General features: G+C 43.7%; 1 protein-coding gene across 6 annotated transcripts in view; it reads right to left on the reverse strand.

Moving 5' to 3' along the window:
- The window catches only part of ETV6 (ETS variant transcription factor 6), a 258,085-nt gene that overhangs the window by 163,196 nt on the left and 67,136 nt on the right, over nt 1–27,753 (reverse strand). The window contains exon 1 of one of the 6 annotated variants that reach the window (XM_063639652.1): nt 1,630–1,791. The exons of the other annotated variants lie outside the window; for them this stretch is intronic. The gene's annotated coding sequence lies outside the window, so the exon portion shown is untranslated. Of the gene's footprint in view, nt 1–1,629; nt 1,792–27,753 lie in introns of those variants that run through there. 6 annotated transcript variants of the gene reach the window in all.

Here is a 27,753-nt window from a genome sequence, read left to right on the forward strand (position 1 = left end):
GAAAATGTTTACTACCAAAATAATTTTCAACAAAACCAAACAATACTGTACTTAAAAAGCAACGTAAAAGAAATGAGTCAATGACTCCTCAGCGTTGCTGTGTGAGAGATTCGGGTAACAATACCCAGCTTTTGCCATCACATGATATTATTTCAAAGATAAAAGAGGTCTGGCGCACTGGCTCACACCTGTAATCCCAGTACTTTGGGAGGCCAGGGCAAGAGGATCCCTCGAGCTCAGTAATTCGAGAGCAGCCTGGGGGGGTGAAACCCCATCTCTACAAAAAATATGAAAAATTAGCCAGGCATGGTGGCATGTGCCTGTGGTTCCAGCTACTCGGGAGGCTGAGGTGGAAGGATCACTTGAGCCCAGGAGGTTGAGGCTACAATGAGCTGTGATTGTGCTACTGCACTCCAGCCAGGGCGACAGAGCAAGATGCTGTCTCAAAAAAAAAAAAAAAAAAAAAAAAAAAAGAAAGAAAGAAAGAAAGAAAAAGAAAAATGACATGAAGCTTATAAAATATTTTGATCTTCTTGCAACAAAGGTTCTCTACTAATGCAAGGTGTTATTATGATGAAGAATTTGAGAAATCCCAAATTAAACATTACTCTTTTATGTAAGCCTTAAGAATTAAACTTGTCTTTATGTTGTAAAATGGGAAACTAACTTAATTCAAAAGAAGACTGAAGATTGACAGTAACTGAGCAAGGAGGCAGAATTTATCCTCTTCCTTTTATAACTTGAAAAAGTAACATACAAACAATCTTCCATACTGATTAGGAGCGTTACACACCTGTGTTTCCTTTAAAATAATTTTCCAGAAGTCACAATCACCTTAGCAAGTAATTACCTATGCTTGTCAAACATCATAGAAATTTCCTGATTCTTAGGAATAGGGACTCAGAAAACGCATCATTCCCTTCATTGTGGTCATGGGTAGAAAGTCTGGGGAGTTTTGTTTCTGACAACTAATTACTAAAGCAAGTTCTCCTGACAAGGTGACTATTACCCTGCAAATGCCATCAGCATTAATACCATTCGAAAAAGTAAATGAATGAGAATGGAATACAGAAGTGTGTGTGCATGACAACAGTGATTAACGGAATATTAAGCAGCTTGAAATAAGAAGGAAACTCTTGTAGCCCTATACTTAAGACTAATTAACAGTTTACTTTACAAAAGATTCTGTGCCTTCATTAAAACTATTAGTGTGCAACAGTACATAGAAAATATGCACTCAGGATCAGCTAACAATTTAGGAAACACATTTTAAATCAGTCATTCTGGCTATTATCTGTGTATTAGAATCACCTGGAGAAACTTGACAACGCAATCCCAATAGCCAAGTAAATCCCCAGGGATGAGAGGCAGGCATGAACGCGGTTAAAGCTCCCAGGTGATTCCAATATGCAGAGTTAAAGTTGCGAATCACTGTCTTAAATCAAGACATAAATAAGCAGAATAAATCAAGACATATGTTAAAGGATTCTCTTTCACAATAGGTTTTAGAAACCTTATTAATCAATTTGCTAATTGTCCTTCCCTCCTGAGTAAATTATCACTGTCCTACCTTTAACCATAAAATAGAGATTATTTGTGTAATACAGGAAGTTCCTGAATGATGACTACCTGACCTACGTATGAACAACTGCTCCAAGCAGTGCCGGAGCCATGGTTGTTATTTTCTCCGTATTGCCTCTGCAGCTCCCCCGATGTCCACCCCAAGGAAGGCTTCTCAGCTTCACTTTCTGGAGCTCCACATGGAGCAGTTTCCTGAGCGCCGGTTGCACTTGTGTGTGGCAGGAGCAAGACAAGCTTAATAAAAAACAAGCAAGAGGAAGTGAAAACCCACCCCACTTTTGGCCTGTATTCCCTTCCCTCTCTCGCGTCCAAAAGGCTGTATCTGTCCATCTTCATGTGATCAGGCTCCAGACCACTTTCTCATGCTGGAGAACGGAGAGATTGGAGATTGGGGAACGACTGTTCCCTGGGTGAGGAGAATGATCCCACATGATGGCTGTCAAGGTCGCTACAGAGATGCACCTGTGCCATTTTACAGTGGCCAGTGGGACACATTTTTTTCCTTACAGTAACCTTGCTACTTACCGTGGTTCGGTCTTTATTTTTGCACACTGAACTATCAACTGATTATAATCTGAAGAAATGCCTGACTTGTTAGTAAAATCTTAGAACCCCAAACAACTAGAAACCTTGAGCCTACTAAGGCTTTTCCAAGATAAAAACCCTTCAATTACATGCTGCTATATCCTCCTAATACCCCCACGAGTCATGTCATCAGAACTAGCACAAAACCTAATTCACAGATGTAGAAATTGAGGTTGAAGGGCTAAGAAGATCCCCGAATGAACCACATAACTGCTCTGGATGGAGCTAGCAGTCCTAAACCCAATGTTGTCTTGTTTCTCTAGAGTATACCCTCTGCCTATGGTATTTTAAAAACTCTTGGCCATCATGATAAAATCTATGTACAAAGTGGTTCTGAAGGATAAGAGTAGTTTACTCAAGAACCTGGCGTACTTATTTACTCCTTCCTTAATAAAAAATTTTTTAAAAGCCTCTGGAAATTTAACTTCTTCCTGTAAAAAAAATTCTCAACAGTTTCTGAGCATCTTGATATTATTATTAGTATTCTGTCTATCCTTCCTTTAGACAAAATGCAATTCTAAAACAGTGATAGAATTAGGAGAACAGTGGCATGAATATGGCTCTAATAGCTGAAATTCACTGGGTTGTTCAAACTACTAGAGTGGGTAGTAATTCTCTTTGCATCTTTAGAAAGCAACTTGCAAACCAAGCTGTGAAAGCGCGCTACAGCATCAAGCCTTACCAGGGGCTTCAACAACGGTTCCAACATGTAGCTGCCAACAACTGAAATCTATAAATAGGAAAATCTGGAAAGTTTAACAAAAAAGTTGAAGGAGGATCTCTGAAAATCACTTGGAGCTTATAGGGTTGAAACAGGAGCTAGACGAGCACTAATATTTCCTTTCATGCAGTGGAATTCCCCTTTGGTTGTATTACTTTACATTCCTTCCCACAAGGAAATGAAATCTACACTGACAATTATGGAGATTTCTGCCTGGTGTAAAGGTACAAGGACCCAGCAGGCACAAATTCGTACTACGCACGAATGTAGTTTTTTGTTCCCATGAGAATCAGTGGTTTCTGAGTGGGTGAAAATGCATTTTAAAATCATTCTGATTAACAGAGGCAAAGCTGTCCTCTCAATTAACTTACTCTTATTAAAACATATTTTCCAACCCTCAACTGTCATAAACCCATCCATATAAAGCAACTTGTTAACACAACAGGAAAAATTATGACTCTAACTTTGGACATCCAGCAACTTTCCCTAGAAAGTCCAATAATGCTTCTGATGGATCCCGTAAGGCACTGTCCAGACTCGCACTGTCCGACAGAAATATAACGGGAGCCCCATGAGTAATTTAACATTTTCTGGTAGCTACATGAAAAACAAGAGACAGGTAAAATGAATCTAAATAACATATGACACCTAACTCAATGTGGCCAAAATATTCTTTCAACGTATAGTCAGTATAGATAATTCCTGAGATATTTTATGCTTTTTTCATACTAAGTCTTTGAAATCTGGTGTCTAGTTTACGTTAGAGCACACTTCAAATCCGACACTAAATTTTTGCTGGAAATACTTGATCTGTATTTAGAGTTCATAAAATTCACGGTTGAAAACGTAAATTCAGATATTCAAGCTATTCCAAACACATCTAAATAGGTTTTTAACAACTGCATTGTGTTTTTTAATTAAAATTGAATAAATTAAGAATTCCCTCTCTCTGCTGCACTCACCATCCCCAGTGCCAGTGGAGAGCGTGTACACTGCAGGATGGATACCCAGCAGCACCTCACAGGGATGAGTGGGGGCCACGTGCTATCCCCATCCTTTCAGAAACATCATAAACTCTGGAGAGATGATGACAGAAGTTGACCCGTGTTCCTTTTCCTTCTTTTCTCCAACAGCAATAGTCATCAGAGTCCCCCATACTAGAGGCCCCTTACAGAGGACACAGGGCATGAAGGTGTTTTCCTGCCCTCTGTCCTCAGAGACCATAAGCCCCTTAGCACTCAGCAGAAAGAAGACAGTGGAGTTTAGGCTCCATCAAATTAAGTCTTCTCTGTCTCTCTCTGTCTCTCTCTGTCTCTCTCTCTCTCTTTTTAAAAAAATTACCTAACAAATTTCCCTAGAAGCTGAAAAACAAGTTGGTTCAGGATGCCACTTTGCAAAGTTTCAGCTCTCCTCCCCAACACAAATCATCGCTATGCAGTGCAACCTCTCCTCATTTGGGTCACTCCTGAACTTGGCCATAACACTTCGGAGACACCTAAAAAATGTTGCCCAGCCACAACTCTTAGAGCTTGGGGCACTCTTTTGGATATGACTTGTTCCTACCATCTTGAGTTTGAACCGTTAAACAGGTTGAAACTTCTCCAAAGAATCATTTGCACCCCTCAGAAGAAAGATGAGTCTCTAACCAGGAGAAAACAGAATTAAAATGGAAGTTCTTTACAAAGTGAAATACCTGACTCGAAGTTCCTTGAGAGCATGTCTGTGCCTGGGGTGTCGTCATTTGCTGGCCTGACTCCCAGGCTGTAGGTAAAGCAGCTGTGGAAAAGTGGCACAGGCCAGAGGGGCAGTGGGTCACACTTGTAATCTCAGCACTTTGGGAGGCAGAGGCAGGAGGATCACTTGAGCCCAGGAGTTTGAGATGAGTCTGGGCAACATGGCAAAACTGTGTCCATTAAAAAAATTTAAAAATTAGTCGGGCATGGTGGTGCATTCCAGCTACTTGGGAGGCTGAGGTGGGAGGATCACTTGAGCCCAAGAAGTGCAAGGCTGGTGAGCCATGACTGCGCCACTGCGCAGTCCAGCCTGGCTGACTGAGCAAGACTCTGTCTCAAATTAAAAAAAAAAAAAAAAAGGCAAAAATAAACAAACAAAAAACAGAGAGACAGAGAGAAAGAGAAAGAAAGAGAGAGGAAGGAAGGAGGGAGGGAGGGAGGGAAGGAAGGAAGGAAGGAAGGAAAGAAGGAGAAAGAAAGAGAAAGAAAGAAAGAAAAGAAAGAAAGAAAGAAAGAGAAAGAAAGAAAGAAAGAAAGAAAGAAAGAAAGAAAGAAGAAAGAAAGAAAGAAAGAAAGAAAGAAAGAAAGAAAGAAAGAAAGAAAGAAAGGAAGGAGACAGAAAGAAAGCTAGCAGAGCAGCATAGGCTTTCTATGCTGTGACTGATGTTGCACCTGAAGGAATCCTTCTTAAAAGGAAGAATGCTACATGATAAGACACACCCAAGACACCACCATATAAACAACCTCTTACCGAGACTAACCTTACAGTTTAATGCAACTTGCATTCATTCTATCTCCAATTCTAGCCATCATTATTGGCTTTCCTCCCCTTCCTTGCAAGGCTAAAAAATAACAAAAGTCTAAGCCTGAACAAACACACTCATTTACTTCCTCCACATTTATTCTTCCCCCTAAAACTACAAAAAAAGCGGGCAGGGCAGATCTGAGTCTCAGTCTCCTTGGCTATGAGATGGAGACAACTGCGTTGACTGACGGATGAGGCCCTGAGAAAATCAGTTGAGTTAAAATACATGAAAAAGGACATACAAACCATGATGCATTATTCTCACGCCATGGCTTCCATTTCTTTCTGACCTAGGTTCAAAGACCAATGCTGCTTCCCTCATCCACTCCTTCCATCAAATGCTTAAAAAATTAATATGCATTGTCTCACCGTAAGACAACATTTTATATATATTAGATCACCGGGAGATAGAAGAACAAGTAGTTATTTTCCTTGGTTCAGACTAGAAAAATAAATCAATCTAATTTTCAGAGGCTTGCCTCTAACGTGTCTCATCTACACGATAGGGCAAATACTGATAGAATAAAAATCTCCATATGACCCTGAATTATCCTACAACCTCAACAAAAATCCCACTTGTTTGTCAACACCTCTTAGAACTGCATGCAGGGTCTAAATTCAGTGCCTTACACAGGTCCCTCCCCATCCATGGACTCAGCTGCAGGTACCCCATTCAGGACTCCCTGTCCTGCCTGTTGTAGAGTTCCGGGCCAAGTCGCCCCAGCCCATGCTGGCCTGAACTCCTCAGCAAATCCTTCCCTTGAGTCTGGATCTAGGTCTTGTTCTTCACAATCTCTTGTTTCTGAGTTGATGGTTCACTGGAGCTTGGACTTTGATTTCCACGGTTGCAGGCCTACTGTACCTTCATCCACCTCTCAGACCCCCAAACCACACAGGAGTCCCAGGCCCTCCCACACACCCAGGGGGGAAGGTTATTATGAAAACTGCAGGCACAGGGACCCTGTCTGCCTTGTTCACCGCCATATCCCTTGCAACTAGAACAGGGCTTGCACTGGACACTCGTGACGTATTTACCAAACGAGGGAATGAGCCTCATTAGATGAGCTCAAAGTATTTCTAGTGCCAACACAAATTCATCTTTTGTCCTGTGTTTCCACCTAGGGCCATCTACTGACTTACTGATGAAGTTTGAAGTCTAACTGTCTACATAAAAATCTTGCTACAAGCTGCCAGCACTGCCCCATCTCCTCTCCAGTAGATGCGCTCACCGCCCTATCACCCAGTTCTGTGACTTGTGTTTAAGCATTATTCCAGTATGTTCCAAGTTCCTGGAACACCTTGCCTACTATGATCCCATCCCATCAAGTCTGTTCCCTCTCGAAATAGATACTTTACAATGTATTTATACTTATTCCAAAAGCAGCACCATTCCTCAAAAATACTTTAGAAACACCTCTTTCAGAACTTTCAGAACCAGTTATAGGTAACAGTATATTGCCGTTTCTTGTACCTGATCAAAAACAGTATCAAGTATACCTTGACAGACTTGACACCACATGTCACCTATCTCTAAAATTTAAATCCCATCTCAAGGATCAAAGTTGTTCATTGCTCTAATTATCTATGTAATGTTTCTCTCCCAGTTAGACTAAAAAAGGGGACACAGACTATGTTTGTGTGTGTTTTAAGACTGCACTGCTCCTAGAACAGTGCCTGATACACTGTAGATACTCAACAATTGTCTGGTGAATGAATGATCTGAAGACCTTTGTAAAAGGTTTTTCTTTCATTCAGCAAATATGTGCCTGGCACTGCTAAGGGCTGAGAATATGGAAATGAGTGAGAAAAGAAAATCTCTATCTTCTTTAAGGAGCTTATAGGCTAGAGGGAAAAAAACTTACTTAAGGGAAAAGGAAACGAAACTATCATTTATTGTCAACTCGTATGTGACAGGCACATATATTGTTTCATTTAAACTTCCCAGCAATCAAAATAAGGGTGACATTTAAATTCTCATTTTAAAAACTAAAAACTTGGGATTCAGCAATGTTATATAACTTGCATAATAAGCGACAAGCTGGCCGGGCGCGATGGTTCACGCCTATAATCCCAGCACTTTGGGAGGCCAAGGCGGGCGGATCACCTGAGGTCAGGAGTTCGAGACCAGTCTGGGCAACATGGTGAAACTCCGTTTCTACTAAAAATACCAAAAATTAGCCAGGCGTAGTGGCAGGCGCCTGTAATCCCAGCTACTCAGGAGGCTGAGACGAGAATCGCTTGAACCCGGGAGGCGGAGGTTGCGGTGAGCCGAGATTGCGCCATTGCACTCCAGCCTGGGCAACAAGAGTGAAACTCCATCTCAAAAACAAAAAAACAAAAAAACAAAAAACATCATCATCATCATAAGTGACAAGCCAGGCCTGGAACCCAGAGCCTATTGACAGCAAAGTCTAAGTCTTTTCTTTGATCACACCAAGCAAGGGCTGTTCAATTAAGTGGTTTATTAGGGTGACAACTTTTCAAATTGCAAAAGAGACAACACTTACATGGATGTTTGCTTTTCAGCCTCACCTCGTACTATTCAATGAATCACCCTAGGTGCCATGCACTGATCTCACCATTAATCTCGCCAAAGACCAACTCCCATAACCATAACTTGCACAGACATCAAGAAGCCAAAGGCTTATACAATTGGGGGTCTGTGACCCTGTTCTATCCTGGGAGGTACTTTCAGCAGAAGTGGCCATGTGAATGTTGGTGAGTCTACTACAGACACGTATAGTGGGGTGGGTGGGTTAAGCAGCAGGTAAACCCTGGTACACATGGAAGTGAAAGAAATAGGAGGCTTGGAAGCAGGACTTAGTATTAGTGAGAAAAAAAAAAAAAAAAGGCCACCTTGCCACCTTTGGGACACATGCCATAAATTACCAAGACATTTTGCCCATTCTTAGTAAGTAGAAGATGAAGAACAGAGCCTTTCAAGTTTCACTTCCATGACATTTTAGAGATGAAAGGTTTCATACTGTTATCACAAAAGACCATTAGGGACCATGTTTTCCTTTTCCTTGGATGTCTTCATTCAGTTCTAAAAATATTTTTGAGCAGTATAGCATAGTGGTTAAGAGCTACGGCTTAGAAGCATCCAGGCTTACCTCGCATCTTGGCTCTGGCACTTACTGTGTGACTTCACAGAAGTTACTTAAACTCCCCAAGCCTAAGTTTCTTCTATCTATAAAATGGAGTAATAGTAACACCGGCCCTACTGCATAAGATTCTGAGGATTAAAGGAGATAATGCCCTACAATTTAGCATAGTGCCTGGAGCATAAAAAGCTTAATAAACATCAATGACAAAAGTACCTGTGCCAGCACTGTGATAAATCTACACACCTTTGTATAGACATACAGATACGGTAATTTCTTCTTCTTTTTTTTTTTTTTTTTTTGGCTCATCTCAGCCCCCCAGGTAGCTGGGACCACAGGTGAGCACCACCACACACAGCTAATTTTTATATTTTTTGTAGAGATGAGGTTTTGTCATGTTGCCCAGGCTGGTCTCGAACTCCTGAGCTCAAACAATCCACCCATCTTGGTCTCCCGAAGTGCTGGGATTACAGGCATGAGCCACTGCGCCCAGTCCAGATGTGGTCATTTCTGAGATGGCTCTGCAGCTCCACCTGTGCTAGGCTCAAGCTATTACCTAATTACGTAGGGGACTATATGATAAAAGATACAATGCTCATGTACGACTATTATCTACTACAGGGTTTATATCACTTGCAAGTGCCTCTGCAAACTGTTTTTTAGCAAGGAGAAAATAGAATAAAAATGGGAAAATGGAAATCCAAAGATCTGCTTCCTATAAAGATGCTGCGATAGAAGTAGCCACTGCCAGGTCTGCCTCTCCTGGCGTAATCAGACAATCCATCTATCTAGATTGGATAGATACTTGAGGAGGAATAATTCAAGGTAATTTCCGTTACACCACTATCCATGTTTTCTCAAGGGAAAAACAGGTATTTGCTTCTTTTGATTAACATGTTAGTGGCTACAACTAAAACATCAAGTGGTCTGCCGAGCAGAGGCTTTCCTGCTGGTTTTACAAAATCAGTACAGAGGGCCATCTGTCAGCGTCAGCTTCACCTGGATTTACAAGTAAACTCTTCAGTATGGCTGAACAGGGTATATGGGTGTGTGTATATTGGTAGCTGTATGGAAACCGGATTGCTCTAATAGTAAACACATTTCATTCCCTGCAGTGAGGTTGCTGGATCTTTGTTAAGGATCCTTTTTTCCACTTAGTTCCATAAATATTCCGGGGAAGCATGGCCTCGTATGAGTTGTCAGAATGAGAACCTGTTGTGATATTTCATCAGCACCCACTCACAGTGCACTTACTCTCCTTTACCTGTAACTTACACCTTTTCTGTAACCTCTGGAATTAAATAGAAGAGAAAGGATGAAAACAAGATAATACGTCAGAAAACACGGTGCAGGGGCTTGAAGGGCTAAGAAAAATGAAGTGGTTAATTTTTTTTTTCTTTTTTTTGAGATGGAGTCTCGCTCTGTCGCCCAGGCGGCACTGCAGTGGTGCGATCTCGGCTCACTGCAAGCTCTGCCTCCCGGATTCACGCCATTCTCCTGCCTCAGCCTCCTGAGCAGCTGGGACTACAGGCACCTGCCACCATGCCCGGCTAAATTTTTGTATTTTTAGTAGAGACGGGGTTTCACCGTGTTAACCAGGATAGTCTCGATCTCCTGACCTCGTGATCTGCCTGCTTTGGCCTCCCAAAGTGCTGGGATTACAGGCGTGAGCCACTGCGCCCAGCCCAAAGTGGTTAATATCAATATGCTGAGTACCTTCCATGTGCCAGACATGTAAGATACTGTATGTTTCTATTTCATCAATGGAGAAACAGAGTCTGAGTGAGGTTAAAGAACGGGCTTCCCAATGTCACACGGTGGTGCTAGAATTTGAAGCAAAGTACGTCAGATTCAAAAGCCACAATCTTTCTACACTTTCACCCTAAAATGAGGAGTAAGAATGAAAGTGACACTGTGGACTTAAGGAAGACAATAGAAAATCTATTAGAAATATATATTTTTCGAAACTTGCATCATTTAACATAATGATTACAGAGCTGGAATTGGGCAATTGAAATGGAAGACAGCATCTTCTGACATCCAGGGTCATGTATTCAGGCTCAGGGACAGGGTGCCTTCAGAGCAAGGGTTGTATTGGGTCCTCTAGAGGCAGAAGGATGAAGGGGTGTCTGTGTGTCAGATGTGGCCAAGCTGGAGCACCAAGGCAGCCCCCAACCCTGACAAAGCAGCACATTCAAACGACACAGTGCACAATGGCAGAAAAAGATGGGGTGGGATACAATGGGGGGAAACGCCCCAAGTTGCTGAAAAGGTTTGTACTTGAAGGACAACGTCCTTCTCCTGAGTAGAGCTTACTAAAGGAGATGCATCCATTTTCTTTTTGGCCTCTCCTGCTTTCTACTTCCAGCTTCTTTCCTCGTGGTAAGTTTGGGCAGGAAGTGGCCTTAGAAATTGAGACCAGCATCCTCATTTTTCAGATGAAAAACCAGACATCAACAGAAATATCTGAGATCGCACTTCTTGTTTCCGAAATCAGGTAGTTATCAGTTCTTGTTTTCGTTTTTCACCATATAGTGCAGTAAAGGGAAAAAGGGTAGAAAAAAAACAAGAAACCAGAAATATTACTTTGCAGAGACATCTCCACGTACCTCGAACTGCACTAGTTCTGTGACTGTGTGCTCAGTGTCATCTTCTACCAGGTGATGTTAAAGATGTGCACTGAGCCATGCACACACTGCTGTCCAGGTCAATTCTTAAGGTAGCTGTCTAGATTTAAGGTAAGGACTGCAGGGTGGAACATCTGCTCTTTATGCAGAGCTACCTGAACTGGTTGCCTTTTTGGGTGACCAACCATGCTGGTTTGTCTGGTACTGAAGGGGTTCCGGGGATGTGGGATTTTCAGTACTAAAATTGAAATCCCAGGGAAACCGGGACAAGCTGGTTACCCTACTGCCTTCAGTAGGATCACATTTTCAACTGAGCGAATACATGCAGTCAGACAAAATGCAATTAGCTGGAAGTTTTAGCTGGTAGAATACCAGCTAAATGGTAGTTAACATTTTAATTTTTTAAGAAAATTAGCAAGATGAAAATTAATGACTATAAAGGGCTTTGAGGCCTGGGGGAGGAAGGTATTCTCCAAGTAGGAAGTGTTAAGTTCATAAAAGAAACAATATGAGAAGACAGTGGGGCTTTTTCATACCTAACAAGTATGACTAAACCTGTAAACACTTCCTGTTCCGTCCCATGTTTTTCTGAAATTCGCTTTTCCTTAAAGGCCAAGAAGACAGAAAAAAAAATTACTCTCTCTCTTCTCTTCTTAAGAATAACAGTGGGAAATTTCAAACCTCCAAAGACGTCTAAAAGTTTAATAAGCTCTTGCTTTTATATATAAATATTAAGGAGAAACAAACAACACTCACTTTTCTCCATAAGCATCCTACATTCTTACTACATGAAATTTTGAGTACGTAGAAAACCATCTGATTAGGAAAGACAAATACACTTAAGTCGCACTGACTTACTCCTCCACCTAGTTATATTTTCAATACAAAAATGTTTGCTTTAATTAAACACTGTGTTAGGTGCTGACAATGCAACACTGAATAAGAAGGACATACTTTTATTTCATACATCACAGTATCCTAAAGATCAAAACCTGCCTTTCTAGACTTACTCATGACTCTTCTTATTGCAGTGGAGAAAGAGAGCTGCCCCTAACAGAAAAGCTCACACTTAAAATCATTTCTCCCCAGCAGCACTTCCCATTCACAAAGAGCAGTGCTACAAAAGGCAGCCCCACTTTCACCTTTGCTGGGTCACCAACTACACTGGAGGCGCTCGGCCTAGAATCGGGTAGAGGGGATGTGAAACCAAGGAGGGGGTCACACTGGGGAACATGCCACTGGGCCTCTACTCACAGAAACAGCTTAAAGCCACCTGTACCCACATTTGGGAAACATGTGTCTCTGGTCTCCTGAAGGCATAAATTGAACATTATAATATTCTAGGGAAGAGCAAACAGCAGCCCACTGAGGGGTCGTGGGCCATGGGAAAGCCTTCCATTCCTCTACTTCTGCTCTAAAGGGTTGATTGTTGTACACTCCGAAGCAAAAGAGGAAAATCAAATCCAGCTCAGAAGTCCGCCCACATTCTGCGGTGGAGAGAGTTGCCAAAACCATTCTCTGCACCTGTAGGATGAGGTCGCAGGTTCACAGAGCAGGGACAACTGTCAGATGTCCACCCCACAACATGGCTCCCTCACAGGAGAGTCCACAGTTATGGACCTAGGTTCTCTGCTGGGCTGCACTGGACGACCTGTCCTTAGAACTCTAAATCCTGCCTTTGCACAGGCTTCCGTGGAGCTCTCTGGGGCCTTGGTGACTTGCACCTTTGTGCACACTACAATTGGCTTCCTTGAGCTTGGCAACCCCAGAGCAGCAGCCTCATTGGACTTCTGTTTGTACAGGACTTGTCAAGCAGGTTATGCTGCTTTTCTGCCACCTTTCTTTCTAGACACCTCTAAAATGTAAAGTTATCAGGAAATAAGAGAGGGATAAGGTTTTCTCACCACAATACCAGAGGCCTACAAAGGCTGCCTAGACCGTGGGCTTTGCTGAAGGCCTGCTGCTGGTCTCTTAAATGGTGAGGCGTGTTTTTTAAGGATTGTAGAGGAAGAGCTGTCAAAAGTAAGGTCAGAGTCAGATGCACCGTGTTTCTATCATTACTGCTGGCCTCTTTACTGAGGGAGTAAAATGCACCCCTCAAAGCCGGCAGCAAGTCCTCTGGTTGCATCAATAATTTTTGCTTGCACAGAAAAATCCCCCAGTAACGCATAGATGGTCATGAACTCCCCTTTCTATTTGGCAGACCTAGAAAGCGTGGTAGACAGAAATTAAATGCCTTTGTGAATCAGCAAAAAAGACATAGGGATGAAACCCAGGACAGCTGGTCTACCTGCTTTAACCCATGCATTCAGCACACCACAGGGAAAACAGTTATTTTTTCACGACAAAAGAGGTGACTTTCTACTTCGGACATGTTAGATAAAACATTTTTTTAAAGATACAGTTGTTTTGTCGACAGAACAATCAATAAAATAGTAATGCAGGGTACAGTTTTATCCAGAGGTCAAGATAGTATCTAACCAAGGTCAAGACTGTATTGAATCAAGAGTTCAAAGGCCACTATCTTCCCCATAGTATGAGTCAGTCAAACTGAGATTGCTTCAAGGTTAAGGAAGGAATCATCAAATTGCCAGCAGTCATACCAAACAGGACAGGGAAACTGGCTATTCCTGTCACATCTCCTTTCCATTAATTATAAAGTAGTTGACCCAGGAAGCAACCCTCTCAGATTCTGGGGGAGTCCATTTATGAGACATGAACTCAAATCTATCACACAGCAGCCCAATCCCCCGCACCTGATCCCACATGGCTGCCTGGCAGTTCTAAGGGCCTTCCAAAAAAATTCTTCAGTTAAAGGCACAAAGCCTTTGAACAGGCCTTCAATTCTAGTGCTCCCACCCAGAGGAGATTACTCAGGAGTTGAGATAAAACCCTGACAACATGGGCCAAGTTCAACTGACAGCTGCCCCTTCTAGGCCACGAACTGGCACACCTGGCCAGTTGGCAATGGTTCCTTCCTTTAGCAGATCTTACCTGCCCGAGCAGGAAACAGTGATAAGGCTTAAGCTAGTTCATGTTGACTGTCACGCTTTCTCACACTTGAGCAGAGCCCAATTTAGAAACAGCCTTAAACTGTTGCTTCAGTTCAGTATGTCAAAGAGCTATCAAAAATAATAGAGAATGTATGTCGTAGTGTTTTGTAAGCTGTAAAGCCCAACCTACCATAGTATATATTATTTTGATATTAAATAATGCTAAAGAAGAATATTAAATTGTAAATAAACATTGATAACTATGGAACCATGTAGGTATACAGCTAAAGACTTGAAGTCAGATATGGGTAACTGGTAACTATGTAAAAAGGCTCAATTAAAAAAAAATCTTTTCAGGTGGCTTAAACATTTAATGAACAATAAAGTATAAATGGTTTCCTTTAATTATAGATGTCTATGATCCAATTCAATAGTGAAGCTAATGTCATAAATCTTAACTTGAAGGGGATTTCTAAGTAGATTTCCTCAAGGCCAGCCCTGCGTCCTCTATGACTGCAAAGTAAATGGACCTAATTTTTTTAAGGCATAGACAAGCAGTCCTCGACCTTTTTGGCACCAGGGACTGGTTTGGTGGAAGACCATTTTTCCACAGACTGGGGGCATAGGGATGGTTTCAGGATGATTCAAGCACATAACATTTATCATGAGATTCTCATATGGAACACACAACCTAGATCCCTCACATGTGTAATTCACAACAGGGTTCGTGCTCTTATGAGAATCTAATGCTGCTGCTGATCTGACAGAAGGCGGAGCTCAGGTGGTAATGCTCACTTGCCCGCCACTCACCTCCTGCTGTGCGGCCCAGTTCCTAAAAGGCCACGGACAGTACTAGCCTGCGGTCTGGGGGTTGGGGACCCCTGGTATAGACTGTTCTCACAGGAGGTATAAAAGTGCTTGTCGGCCGGGCGCGGTGGCTCACGCTTGTAATCCCAGCACTTTGGGAGGCCGAGGCGGGCGGATCACGAGGTCAGGAGATCGAGACCATGGTGAAACCCTGTCTCTACTAAATGTATAAAAAAAAATAAGCCGGGCGCGGTGGCGGGCGCCTGTAGTCCCAGCTACTCGGAGAGGCAGGAGAATGGCCTGAACCCGGGAGGCAGAGCTTGCAGTGAGCCGAGACTGCGCCACTGCACTCCAGCCTGGGTGACAGAGCAAGACTCCGTCTCAAAAAAAAAAAAAAAAAAAAAAGTGCTTGTCACTGCATAATCCACCTGTAATTTACTCCTCTGTGCTGAATAAACAGCCAGCTTGAAGAAGTAGACAGGTGACAGAAGCCTTTACGTAAGGCCCACAAACTGAAGCACAGGCCTCAAGTGTTATAAGAAGGGGAGGCCGGGGAGTGGTGGCTCATGCCTATAATCCTAGCACTTTGGAAGGCCGAGGCAGGCAGATCACTTGAGGTCAGGAGTTCGAGAACAGCCTGGCCAACATGGTGAAACCCCGTCTCTACTAAGATTTTAAAAATTAGCCAGGTGTGGTGGCGCATGTCTGTAATCCCAGCTACTTGGGAGACTGAGGCAGGAGAACTGCTTGAACCCGGGAGGTGGAGGGTGGAGTGAGCCGAGATCGCACCACTGCACTCCAGCCTGGGCAACAAAGCGAGACTCCGTCTCAAAAAAAAAAAAGAAAAAAAGGAAGGGGAGCTACTTTCTCCACAGGGCCTCCTGTCATGGAGCCACCAGAGGCGCTCACACCTGTGGGCCACCAGGCCCTTAGGCCCCTTCCCTGCCTGTGATACAGCCTACAGAGATGTGTGCTGTAACGCTGGCTTCACTTTTCATGACCATGTACATCACAGATCCATTCCCCTCACGCTTTTAATCAAGCCTCTTAGCTAGAAAACCAGCTCCAAGGAGGCTAAAGGGTCTGTTTTCTTAGGTCTTATTTCTTCTCCTCTGAGTCTTTCTTTAGGATGATTATGGCTCTCCAGTGACTTCACAGGTGACACCAAAGAGGGAGATGAGGAACAGAGCAATGCACAATGATCAAAGGGAACAGATACCACAAATAGAACAGAAAGCTCCCAGGCACGCTGCCACCACGAGGGAGAGGGCCCTAAAGGATGGTTTTTACACCACAGCGCCTACACAACAAAAGCTGGGTCTGTGAGGTGTGCGGTTGGCTTGCGCCCGCCTGCGGGATGCCGGGCATGTCTGCGTTATATAAGGTTTCTCCTGTACTGTGCTCCCTTCTGGGAGTCAGACAAACTCCCCATTCAACGGCTCTCAATCCAAGGCGGTTGTTTACAGATATGCAAGGGCAGGCGGCCTCCTCAGAGCTAAAAGGCAAGTCCTCTGCATGCTGGTGTTCCAGCCGTAGTTCACCCACCCCCACAATACAATGTCTTCCCTGACACAAAAGCCACTGTGCGTGCCCTTTCTCTGAACTGCTGCAGGCTCGGATTCAAATCCTGGCAATGATATTTCCCAGCTGTGTGATGTGCACAAGTGACTTGGTCCCAAAGCTCGGTTTCCTCACCTGTAAACTGGAGATAAAAACACCTATCTCGAAAGGCTGTGCAGATGAAGTGAAGTGTATGTGTGTGTCCATGGCTCGCGCTGCAGTGTGACAGTGTCTGGAACACAGGAGTCATTTCTCTGCCTCTCTCTAGCCTAAGAACTCATATGCTTAAACCTGAAATAATCTGTACTTTTCTTTTAAGACAGGGTCTGGCTCTGTCACCCAGGCTGGAGTGCAGTGGTGTGATCACGGCTCACTGTAGCCTTGAACTCCTGGGCTCAAGCAATCCTCCCACCTCAGCCTCCCAAGTAGCTGGGACTCTAGGCATGCCCCACAACTGGCTAATTGTTTTTTCTAGAGATGAGGCTTCACTGTGTTGTCCAGGCTGGTCTTGAACTCTGAGTGCAAGCGATCCTCCTGCCTTGCCCTCCCAAAGTGCTGGCATTACAGGTGTGAGCTACTGGGCTCAGCCCTGTACTTTTAAATTATTTGTGTATTTATAGTGTCTCCCTACCTAGATTATGAAGGAATCATGCCATTTTCATTTTTACTACCTACTGTATGAGCTAAGTGCATAGTGTATACACAAAATTACTTGTGGCCTAGGCTACTGCAAGAGTGGATCGTTTCCCCACATCCAAAGATATCTGGTACTGTTTCCTGAGGAAATGACTGTGGGTTCTGAACACAGCTGGTCTCCCCTCTTTTCCTTCAGCTCCTCACACTCCTTCTTCCAAACATACCCCTTGCCATTTCAAATGCCCTTAAGAATTCTCATGAGCCAAGGTATCCATTCATTTGGTCATTTCTTGAGTACATTTCTAGAGTACATAAACATTTCTTTAGTATGTACTATATGCCAAATATAAAAGGCACTGTGGATACACAGCTGGATGTAGAAATAGCTAATATACAATTCTTGCCTACCCTTGAAACAACTGGAGGGAGTCAGATGGGAAGTTAACTGTCTTAGTCATGTTGTGCTGCTAGGAAGGAGTATCTGAGGCTGGATAATTTATAAAGAAAAGAGATTCATTTGGCTTACAGTTCTACAGGCTCTACAGGAAGCATGGCCCTAGCATCTGCTTCTGGTGAGGACCTCAGGCTGCTTCCACTCGTGGCGGAAAGTGAGGGGAGCCGGCGTGTGCAGAGATCACGTGGCAAGAGAGGAAGCAAGAGAGAGGCGGGGGGAGGTACCAGGCTCTTTTTAGCAATCTGCTTCTGTGAGAACTAACAGAGCGGGAACTCACTCACCCCACCGCAGGGAGGGCAGTAATCTACTCGAGGGATCCACCTCCGTGACCCACACACCTTGCATTAGGCCCCACCTCCATCACTGGGGATCAGATCTCAACATGAAGTTTGGGGAGAGAAACATCCAAACTATAGCAGCAGCATTTGAAGTAATACAGATGAGTGTATATGTAAATCCCATGGGAAAGGAAGAAGCCATAATTCAGCCTCAGAATAGCATTCTGAAATTTTTAAAATATGTATTGCGTTTGAGATAGACCTTCAATGCACTTAACTTTGTTGAAACAGCAGGTTAAAAATGGAACTCCAACCTGGTCTGTCACAAAATAGGTCAAAATTTATTAAAGCAAATAACATCCCAAGGAAAAGCTCGGGGCTGCCAAGTCCTCTCAGTGTCTTTTCTCTCATTTTGAGCCACGCACGCTGCACAAAAGAATTTTCTTACAACTAAAATTTGGAATTCTGACCAATCCATTCACACACATATTCACAGCATGACATGTAAGTACTTAGCACTAGACTAGAAGTTGAGTGGAAAAAAAAAAACCAGCTAAAAAGAAAGATAAGTCTTAAGAGCTCCCTGCAGATTCCTGGCAGGGAACATGTTCTGGAGAAAAGATGTGCCGCGACCCAAGGTGAAGCTGATGGGGAAACGGGCAGGGAAGTGGGGTGACCGTAAGTTCATGATAAAAGAAAGTCATAAAACTACAGACTTCCCAAATGCAAATTTGGAGAACCCCAGGGCAGGAGGATAAGGCCTATGTGTACGGACATCGGAGTAGCCACAACCAAAACTCTGTTGTGATATATTCAGGGTCTGCCTACGATTTCATGTGAATACAGAGCACCCAGTCCAAATAGATTTGGGAAACCTGCAAGGGTCTCGTGCAAGGACCTCACAGCCAGACAAGCCTCATATCTAGAGACAGATCTACTACAAATATCTTAAGGAACTGTTTAAACAATTTTCCCAAGTTAACACTTTATTCCTAGTTCTCTAAGCCTTATTATTTTTCAGTCCCCCACTCCCCTCTTTATTCTTGTCACCAACTCAACCCTCTTCTGATACACAGAGCAGAAATAAAGGCTTCCTGAAGACCAGGCTTTATTTGTCTTTGTATCCTACCCTCCATCTCTGCTAGTATCTAGCAGAGTAACTGGCATATAGTAGACTCTCAATGTTCATTTAATACTCAGCCATAGGGCAAGCAAAGAGAAACAATGAGGAAATAGACACTTGAAAATCACATCGCTTACAGATTCTCCCCTAAGTATAAAGTCTCCTGGTACTGATGGGCACAGGCCCGCTGCACATGATCGGCTCAAAATACTAAAGATCCACGAACATGGCTTGCAGCTTTCCTCCCAAACCATACTCCTTTCTCTGGGAGCTGCCTGCCAAGAAGGCTGTGCATGGAAACCTTAAACCTTCCTATAAGCCCTGGCCACATCAATGGTGCAAAAGTAGTCCCTATCAGGACCTGTCAAGGGGAAACCTGAGCTGCAAGAGTAACTGGAGACCCAGGCAGCTGACCTGCTTACGATCCTTTAGTTGAGAGTTTAAACCAACTGTAACTGGGCAGTACTTGACAACCAACTTCCCTAATGAGACCAAGAGTCAGGAGAGCTGACACACAGCACCCTTAGGTCAGGCGCTGGGGAGGGAGTATGCTGCCATTGCACTGGGTCAGAGAACATAGGGTGGCTTTAAAGGCCCTGTTCTTCCTCTGGGCACCCTCGGGAGTGTAGGTCCCACCCTCCCAGACCAGGGCTCCTATGCTCTTCCTGTAGACTTCAATGACACCTGGCCTTGTCCCAAGAAACACTTGTTTGAAAGATTTTTGATGGGTGGTCCAAGTAGAAGCTAGTGAAATAAAAGCTTTCTCAGTGGTTGGTGATGCCACCTTGTCTTGATGTGTGGGCCCCTGCAGTTGGGGAAAAGAAAGAGCAGAGGCCAAATTTACCAACGTGTTGGTCAAGGAGAGGCCAGGATAGGACAAAGGAAGAGAAGGGAACCCTGATGGATAAACCCTGTTTGATTTGTAAGGATAATGAGATTCAAGTAATTAATGTTCACCAAACTCCTACTATGTGCCGGGTACCACGCTGGAATAAAAGGCAAAGAACAGGTGAACAGTCCTGAAAAAACTCATAAAGGCATACTTTATAACTAAGGTACATTTTCTTTTTCATTTAGAATGTATTAATTTCGTCACAATATGGCTTTTGAAGAGCAAGAAAGAATGGAAGGGAAAAAGGAATAATTGAAAGTGGAAGAAGGAAGGCAAGCAGGACATGGGAAAGGAGGGAGAGTGAGTTGTGGGTATTCAATGTGATAATCCTTGCAAAGAACTGAGTCAATCTCTGGCCTATAGTAAGTGCTCAAAAAATCTTAGTCACTATATTCATTGTTACAGAGAGCCTATAACCGTGTCATACTAACCTACAATGCACACTTGCCATAGAGCAGGGAATGTTCTAAGGGCTTATCACATATTAATTCATTTAATACTCACAATCTTATGAGATATCAGGATTCCCATTTTACAAATGAGAAAACGGGGGTACAAAGAGATTCTGTAAACTATCAATTACCCAGTCATACAACTACCAAGTGAGAGATCTGAGATTCAAGCCCAGGTAGTCTGACTTCAGAGCTCAGCTTCTCATTGGTTTCACCTGTGGTTATTAAGTGCGGTCCCTGGAACCGGGAACTTCTCAGATTTGCAAATTCTTTGTCCCACCCCAGTCCTACCAAATCAGAAACTCTGAGAGAATGGCCCAGCAACTGTTTCTAAAAGCCCTTGAGGTGACTCTGAGGAACACCAGAATTTGAGCACCACTGTATTACATTACATTACAGTGCTTCTCCACGTAGTGGCTAAGTTAAGGCAGATAAGAAAACATCACTTCCTCCCCAGATCTGGCCTCACCTAGCCGTGGGCAAAGGTCAAAATATTTGGGTTGTCCATTTCTCTCAGTTTAGGGCCTGGCCTACAACTGGGGCTTGGGAGAGTAACTTCAATTCTCTTCATTTTAAAAGGAATCAATTTGGCTTTTCTGACTTTATTCCTTGATGTAGAAAGCCTAGGAGAGACTAACAGGCCTTGAATATTCTTAGAATAGTTTAACTCCTTCATAACATCTGATCATCAGTTAGCAGATTTAACAGGCTGCAGTGTCCCAAAATGTCCACCATTAGATTAAAAATGAAACTTAAAAGAAAGCTTTGCTTCCAATGTGTTAATATAGCTTCCAACAATGCCTAGCAGGTGAATTTATCTCCACATTTGACTGGAGTTAACTCAATTATTCAAAGCGATTACACAGTTTGTGGATTATCTGAGCCTCCTGCTTCTCCTCCCTGGAGCTGCTCACCTTTTGGCCATTTCACTGTTCATTAGCACCTCTACTGAGGATACCCTGGGAAAATAAAAGGTGAGGAAACTCAAACCAGTCGACTTTTCTCCTTGTTAGCAGTTCTGATAAAGACTTGGTGGGAGAAGAATTATTATTGGCTAAAACAGACACTGGGATTATCTATGGCTTCAATTTTCCATGCTCTCCCAGCCTCTAATTATCAGATAGTCAAGTCAGCCTAACTTTACAGTGACAGCCCAGTCTACAAGTGAACAGGGGCATAAAATTCAAATTCTAGAATTTCCACAGAGGTAACCTATGATACCTTCTTCCTTAAATTACTGCTCTCAAAAATGCCAGGGTGATGGACAACTTTGACCAGAGGTGAAAAGGCTCAAAAAGTGATCCCACAGCATTTTAACAGCTGACTTTTCCCACCATTCAAACTTTCTATGACCTAACAGAATATGTACATCTCAATATTTTACTCTCATAAGAAAAATAAGGAAACTAATGTGCATTAGGCATCTATTATATGCTAGGGTGCCAGACCCTCTGCTGGATGTCTTATAGATATTATCTTGCTTAATTCTAGAACAATTTGGGAAACATTTTTTCTTTTCCAACTTTTATTTTAGACATAGGGTTTACGTGTGCAGGTCTGTTACATGGGTATCTTGCATCCAGGTAGTGAGCACAGTACCCAAGAGGTAGTTTCTGACTCATTAGCCCCCTCCCCCTCCTCCCTCTAGTAGTCCACAGTGTCTATTGTTCCCATGTTTATGTTCACGGGTGCTCGATGTGTAGCTCCCACTTATAAGTGAGAACATGCAGTATTTGGTTTTCTGTTCCTGCATTCATTCACTTAGGATTATGGTTTCCAGCTCTTCCAACATGGTTATCCATGTTGCGGTAAAGGACATGATTTCATTCCTTTTTATGGCTGCATAGTATTCCATGGTGTACATGTACCACATTTAAAAAAAATCAGATCCACTGTTGACGGGCACCTAGGTTGATTCCATGTCTTTGATACTGTGAATAGTGTGGCAGTAAACATACAAGTGTATATGTCTTTTTGGTATAATGGTCTATTTTCCTTTGGATATACACCCAGTAATGAGATTTCTGGGCTGAATGGTAGCTCTGTTTTAAGTTGAGAAATCTCCAAACTGCTTTCTACAATCACTGAACTAAGTTACATTTACCCCACCGGTGTATAAGCGTTCCCTTTTCTCCACAGCCTCACCAGCATTTGTTATTTTTTGACTTTTGATCATAGCCATTCTGACTGGTGTGAGACAGTATCTTGTTGTGGCTTTGATTTGCATTTCTCTGATGATTAGTGATGATAAGCATTTTTTCATGTTTGTTGGCTGCTTGTATGTCTTCTTTTAAGAGGTGTCTGTTCATGCCCTTTGCCCATTTTTTAATGGAGTTATTGTTTTTTGCCTCTTAAGTTCCTTATAGATTCTGGATATTAGACCTTTGTTGGATGCACAGTTTGCAAATATCTTCTCCCATTCTGTAGGTTGCTGTTTACTCTGTTGATTCTTTTGCTGTGCAGAAGCTCTTTAGTTTAATTAGTTCCCACTTGTCAATTTTTGTTTTTGTTGCAATTGCTTTTGGGGGCTTAGCCAAAAAGTCTTTGCCAAGGCTAGTGTCAAGAGGGGTATTTCTATGTTTTCTTCTAGGATTTTTACAGTTTGAGGTCTTAGATTTCGATTTAATCCATCTTGAGTTAATTTTTGTATACGGTGAAAGGTAAGGGTTCAGTTTCATTCTTCTGCATATGGCTAGCCAGCTATCCCAGCACCATTTATGAATAAGGAGTCCTTTACCCCATTGCTTGTTTTTGTTGGCCTTGAGCAAGAAGTTTTTACCCCGATTTTACAGATAGGGAAACTGAGGCTCGGGGAATTTAAATCTGAGTTCATAAGTGTCAGAACTAACAGCTGAACACAGTTACCTTTGCCTCTCCCTAAAAATTATGCTGTTTAACTATACAACTCAGCCTCAATGGTTTCTTTCTTACATCCAGAACTGTCTTTGACAGCACTCTCAAGGCTTACTAGGGAGATGACTGTGCTGATGGTTCTTTGTGACACTTAAAGATTAAGGCTGTGGCTGAACATGCTAACACCATCCTCAGAAGCCCCTTCTCATATCTTCAGATATCAACTCTTTCCCCTTCTATAATCACTGATACCAATAACCCGCAGCGTCTCGTCCTTTGCCAAATCTGTATGAACTGCCACCAGTCCTGTTTATAGCTTCTGATTCGTGGGAGACCAGGCATTTCCTGCATGGTGGGAGCCTGAGGCCACGGTGGGAGAGGGGGCGGTAAAAGATGCCTTTCCTTCCCGGATGACTCAGAGCCAATGACTGTGCCGTAGCCCAGACAGCAGAAGCCTGTGCCCTTGGCGTCACCACAGGACCGCTTCCTATCTCAGTGAGGGAAGTGGCTGAAAGAGCCAGTGTGAGGGAAGAGGAAGGAAGGAGGCAGAGGGTCTGTTAACAGTCCTCATCCCTGCCCTCCATTCCTGCTTCTCTCTTGTCCCTTGCCCCAGACCCACCCCCGTGCTGGATTTTAATGCATGGACTTGCCTTTCTCAGACTCAAGCCTGACTCTGCCCTAGCACCCCCAAAAGATGCCACAGCCCATCAAGTTTCTCCCTGTTGAGAGACATCGAGGCCTCTTGGTGTTGGCCAGAGATAAATGCATCTTTATTCAGAGGCCTGTAAAATTACAAACTGGTTTGCTTTATTACTTGTCAGCTGGTCCTTCCTTGCCATCCCTGGTGAGTGAAAGACAGGCTGGCGTGACTGCATCTCAGTGCAGGAAAATGCTGCAAGAGCTTGTCCTTGAGGGAAGAAAATCGCCCGATGTCTATACAGAGCACTTCCTGTCTCTATCGCATGACAGACCTAAAAGATCAGGATCTTTCGTGGGTCTACGTTTGTCGGCATTTTTAATATGCATGACACTGCCCAAAGAGACTGTGAGATAACTTGGGGCAAGGACCAGATTTCCTTCACCAAAGAGTATCGATATGATGCTAGATTTCCAGGCAGTGCCTCCTGACTTGAGATGCAGGCCTCCTGTGTGGAGCAAATGGATTCCAGACTCCAGTATATGGCTCCCCACGGCGCAGGCTTCAGTTTCCCTCTCCCCAGCGGCCTCACTAACAGGGTGGCAGCTTAGCCAGTCCCTGGGCAGCTTCAACAGCTTTGATTAAATCTGGTCTGCTTCCAGTCCTGGAGATGCCAGAGAAATCACACTGATTACCCTAACAGGCTGGATGAAACACTAAACACATACATTCTGCACAGCCTCAACAACTTCAGAAGAGAGAGAACCCAGACTCTGGGCAATGCCTGTCTGAATGACTCTTTCTGAATCACAGATCAGGGATCTGCCATCAGCCCTCACAGTGATTGGTCTGCAAGTCTGGCAGCCCTAAACTGATTCCTGCTTATTCTAAAATACAGTGTTGAGCACTGGGCTGGCTTCGTGAGTGTACGACCTGTGACCGGTGCAGTCATACAGAGGTCCTGTGCTTGTCTGAGAATTTTTTTGAGACACAGTCTCACTCTGTTGCCCAGGCTGCCTCCCAGGCTTAAAAGCAAGCCTCCCATCTCAGCCTCCTGAGTAGCTGGAACTATAGGCGCACACTACCACCATGCCCAGCATTTTTTTTTTTTTTTTTTTTTAGTAGAGATGGGGTTTCGTCGTGTTGCCCAGGCTGGTCTCAAACTCCTGAGCTCAAGCGATCTGCCTGCCTCGTCCTCCCAAAGTGCTAGGATTTCAGGAGTGTGCCACCACACCTAGCCAACCTGGGTTTGTTTTAATGCTCTGCTGTTGCTATCTTGAAATTCTTCCTAATTTTTTAACAAGGAGCCCTACATCTACATTCTGCACCAAGTCCCAGTAGTTACATAGCCAGTCCTGCTGAACACTAACTCCATTCAGTCACCTCAAGACATCTTGTAAGTCTGGGAAGCTGTGCCAAAAGAAATGGGGTGTGGTCAGGCAAGGGGTGAGGCTTTGGGCTGAGGTGTGGGGGCTGCTCAGCACAGGACAGCCCAGGGTTCCTGGAATCAGGCAAGACACCAGCATGGACCAACGAACTAGGAAGGGCCTCTCAATGCACACAAAAAATATTGCCCACTTTGGACCACTAGTTTTTGGAAGTTTCGGAAACTTCCCAAATCTATTTCAAGTTTTTATTATTGGCCTTATTTCTCTTTCTCTCTCTGATTTATACAAAATCTGACTTTCCCCCCATGTTTTGTAGAAGGTTGTTTTAAAAGGTGGCATTCTATTTGTTTGTTCTTTTTAGCTCAAAAGAAATTTGCATGAGGTAAAGGGCTATTGAGATTGAGAACTCCACTTCCAGGCTGTTAATTCTCTGTTGAAAGTCCAGGCCCACTCAGCGAGAGAACGGGTTGTTGCAGCGAGTAGCTGGAGGTCAGATACCACTGATCGGGCCCAGCGGGAGGGAATATCATGGGACACTCACAGTGTAGCGTGTCTGTGGGTACAAAGTTCTCGATGATCATCAACAATAAACTATAGGAAAAATGTCCCACGGTGGGTTTTCTAAGAAATTGCCTTGGGAAAGCATTCTCAAGCATTTTCAAAATCAGTCAGATGACAAAGACCTTGCTTCTTTGAATGCTTCAGTAACTGTCTTGTGATCACTTGCAGGCACATGAGGTCAAGCCTTTTATTAATGTTCTCAGACATGACAGCTAGAGATGGACGGATGCTCCTTACGCACACACATGTACACGTGCCCCATAACGTTACTGTGTTACACTATGGGGAAAAGCAGTTGCCAAAAAGATACTTATTTATTTAGGATAAATGAATATTCTATAGCACCCCTGCTTGTTACTACAGTCTGTCTGAATCCCTGTGCACAGCCTGTCCTCCAGAACCATGAAATCAGCAGGAAGCAGATATGTTTTATGGGCTATGTGTCACTTAGCGCCGCCTGCGCATCCTAATAGGTGATGAAATAAGGGAGCTGCAGCAATTGCCACTGAAGCTGAAAATGTGGCCCCCTTGGCTCCAGGTTTGTCTGCTCTCAGGAAGGCAGAGCTGGTTGCCTGCTCTTTGCAAAAGGAAGAAAATGGAACTGAGCAGACGCTGCTGTATTTGGAGTGGCAGAGCAACATTAACATATACGATGCAGGAAGGAATACAACATGGGCAAAATAAAGCTTTCCCTGAGGCTCAGGGGAAGCCTCTATCTGTGCGCACTGAAGGCCTAAAGCACCTCAGCATTGCCTACCTGCCGAAATACGTGCTTGGATGAGAGCTTGCCACCTACCATGCTGTGCTTTGACCCTTGGAATCAAAATCTACCTAATGATTTTAGATCTAAGAGATAAGGAGTCTTTGCCTGCTTAGAAGACTGGGAGAAGTGGCTGAGCAGTTTATAGACTGTGTACAACTGTCTGAAGGCCACAAAAGTGCCCTTGGCACTGGGCAGCATGAACATGGAGTTGAACCACACGGATCTGGGATGCAATAAGCTCAACCTACTACAGCAGCTCAGATGACTATTTCACTTACCATGTGAAAGAAAAATCATATAATTTTAGAGCTGGAAAGGAAAAGAGTGATGCTCTTGTTTGAGTCCCTTATTTCAGAGATACAGAAATACAGATGTCTAAGGCAGTCCAGCTGCAGCTCTGAATAATGAGTCTTCCAAAGCATCCTTGGAGCACTGCTAGAAGAGAGGGCAGAAGAAAGGAACTAGTCCTGCTCTGCCCACATCCACCAACTTCAGCTAAAAGTGAACCACCTTCCACCAAATACTAACACGAATGCCAGTGCAGAAACTGAAGCAGGATGATGGACTCCAGCGGTTCAGGTCAACTCACTTGGGTGGCATAAATCACTCCCAGTTCACCAGATCACAGCCCTGATCTTCACATATTGGTTCGGAATCGTCTTTTTTTTTTTTTTTTGAGATGGAGTCTCGCTCTGTCGCCCAGGCTGGAGTGCAGTGGCACGATCTCCACGCACTGCAAGCTCAGCCTCCCAGATTCACGCCATTCTCCTGCCTCAGCCTCCCGAGTAGCTGGGACTACAGGCACCCACCACCACGCCCGGCTAATTTTCACCATGTTAGCCAGGATGGTCTCGATCTCCTGACCTCGTGATCCACCCTCCTCGGCCTCCCAAAGTGCTGGGATTACAGGCGTGAGCCACCGTGCCCGGCCCCAAATGGTCTTAAACACAAGGGTAATAAGCAAGATGTTGCTTTCTTCAATTTTTCGGTATCAGATCTAGAGTGTTCTGCAAATTCCCTTTTACCCAGATTGCAGGCTTAACACCATCAGGTCAAAGACACTGTTCTTCTCTTGGCTCTCCTATTTATGTGAAAAAAGAATTGCTAAATGCTTATTGATTATTATAAGAAACCTACAGAAACCTGATGGAAATTCTCTGATTTGAGTCAGTTTCCCTTTATCCTCTCAATTTAGCTATT

Source organism: Symphalangus syndactylus, chromosome 5 (assembly GCF_028878055.3).
Source record: "Symphalangus syndactylus isolate Jambi chromosome 5, NHGRI_mSymSyn1-v2.1_pri, whole genome shotgun sequence".
Taxonomy (NCBI): Eukaryota; Metazoa; Chordata; class Mammalia; order Primates; family Hylobatidae; genus Symphalangus; species Symphalangus syndactylus.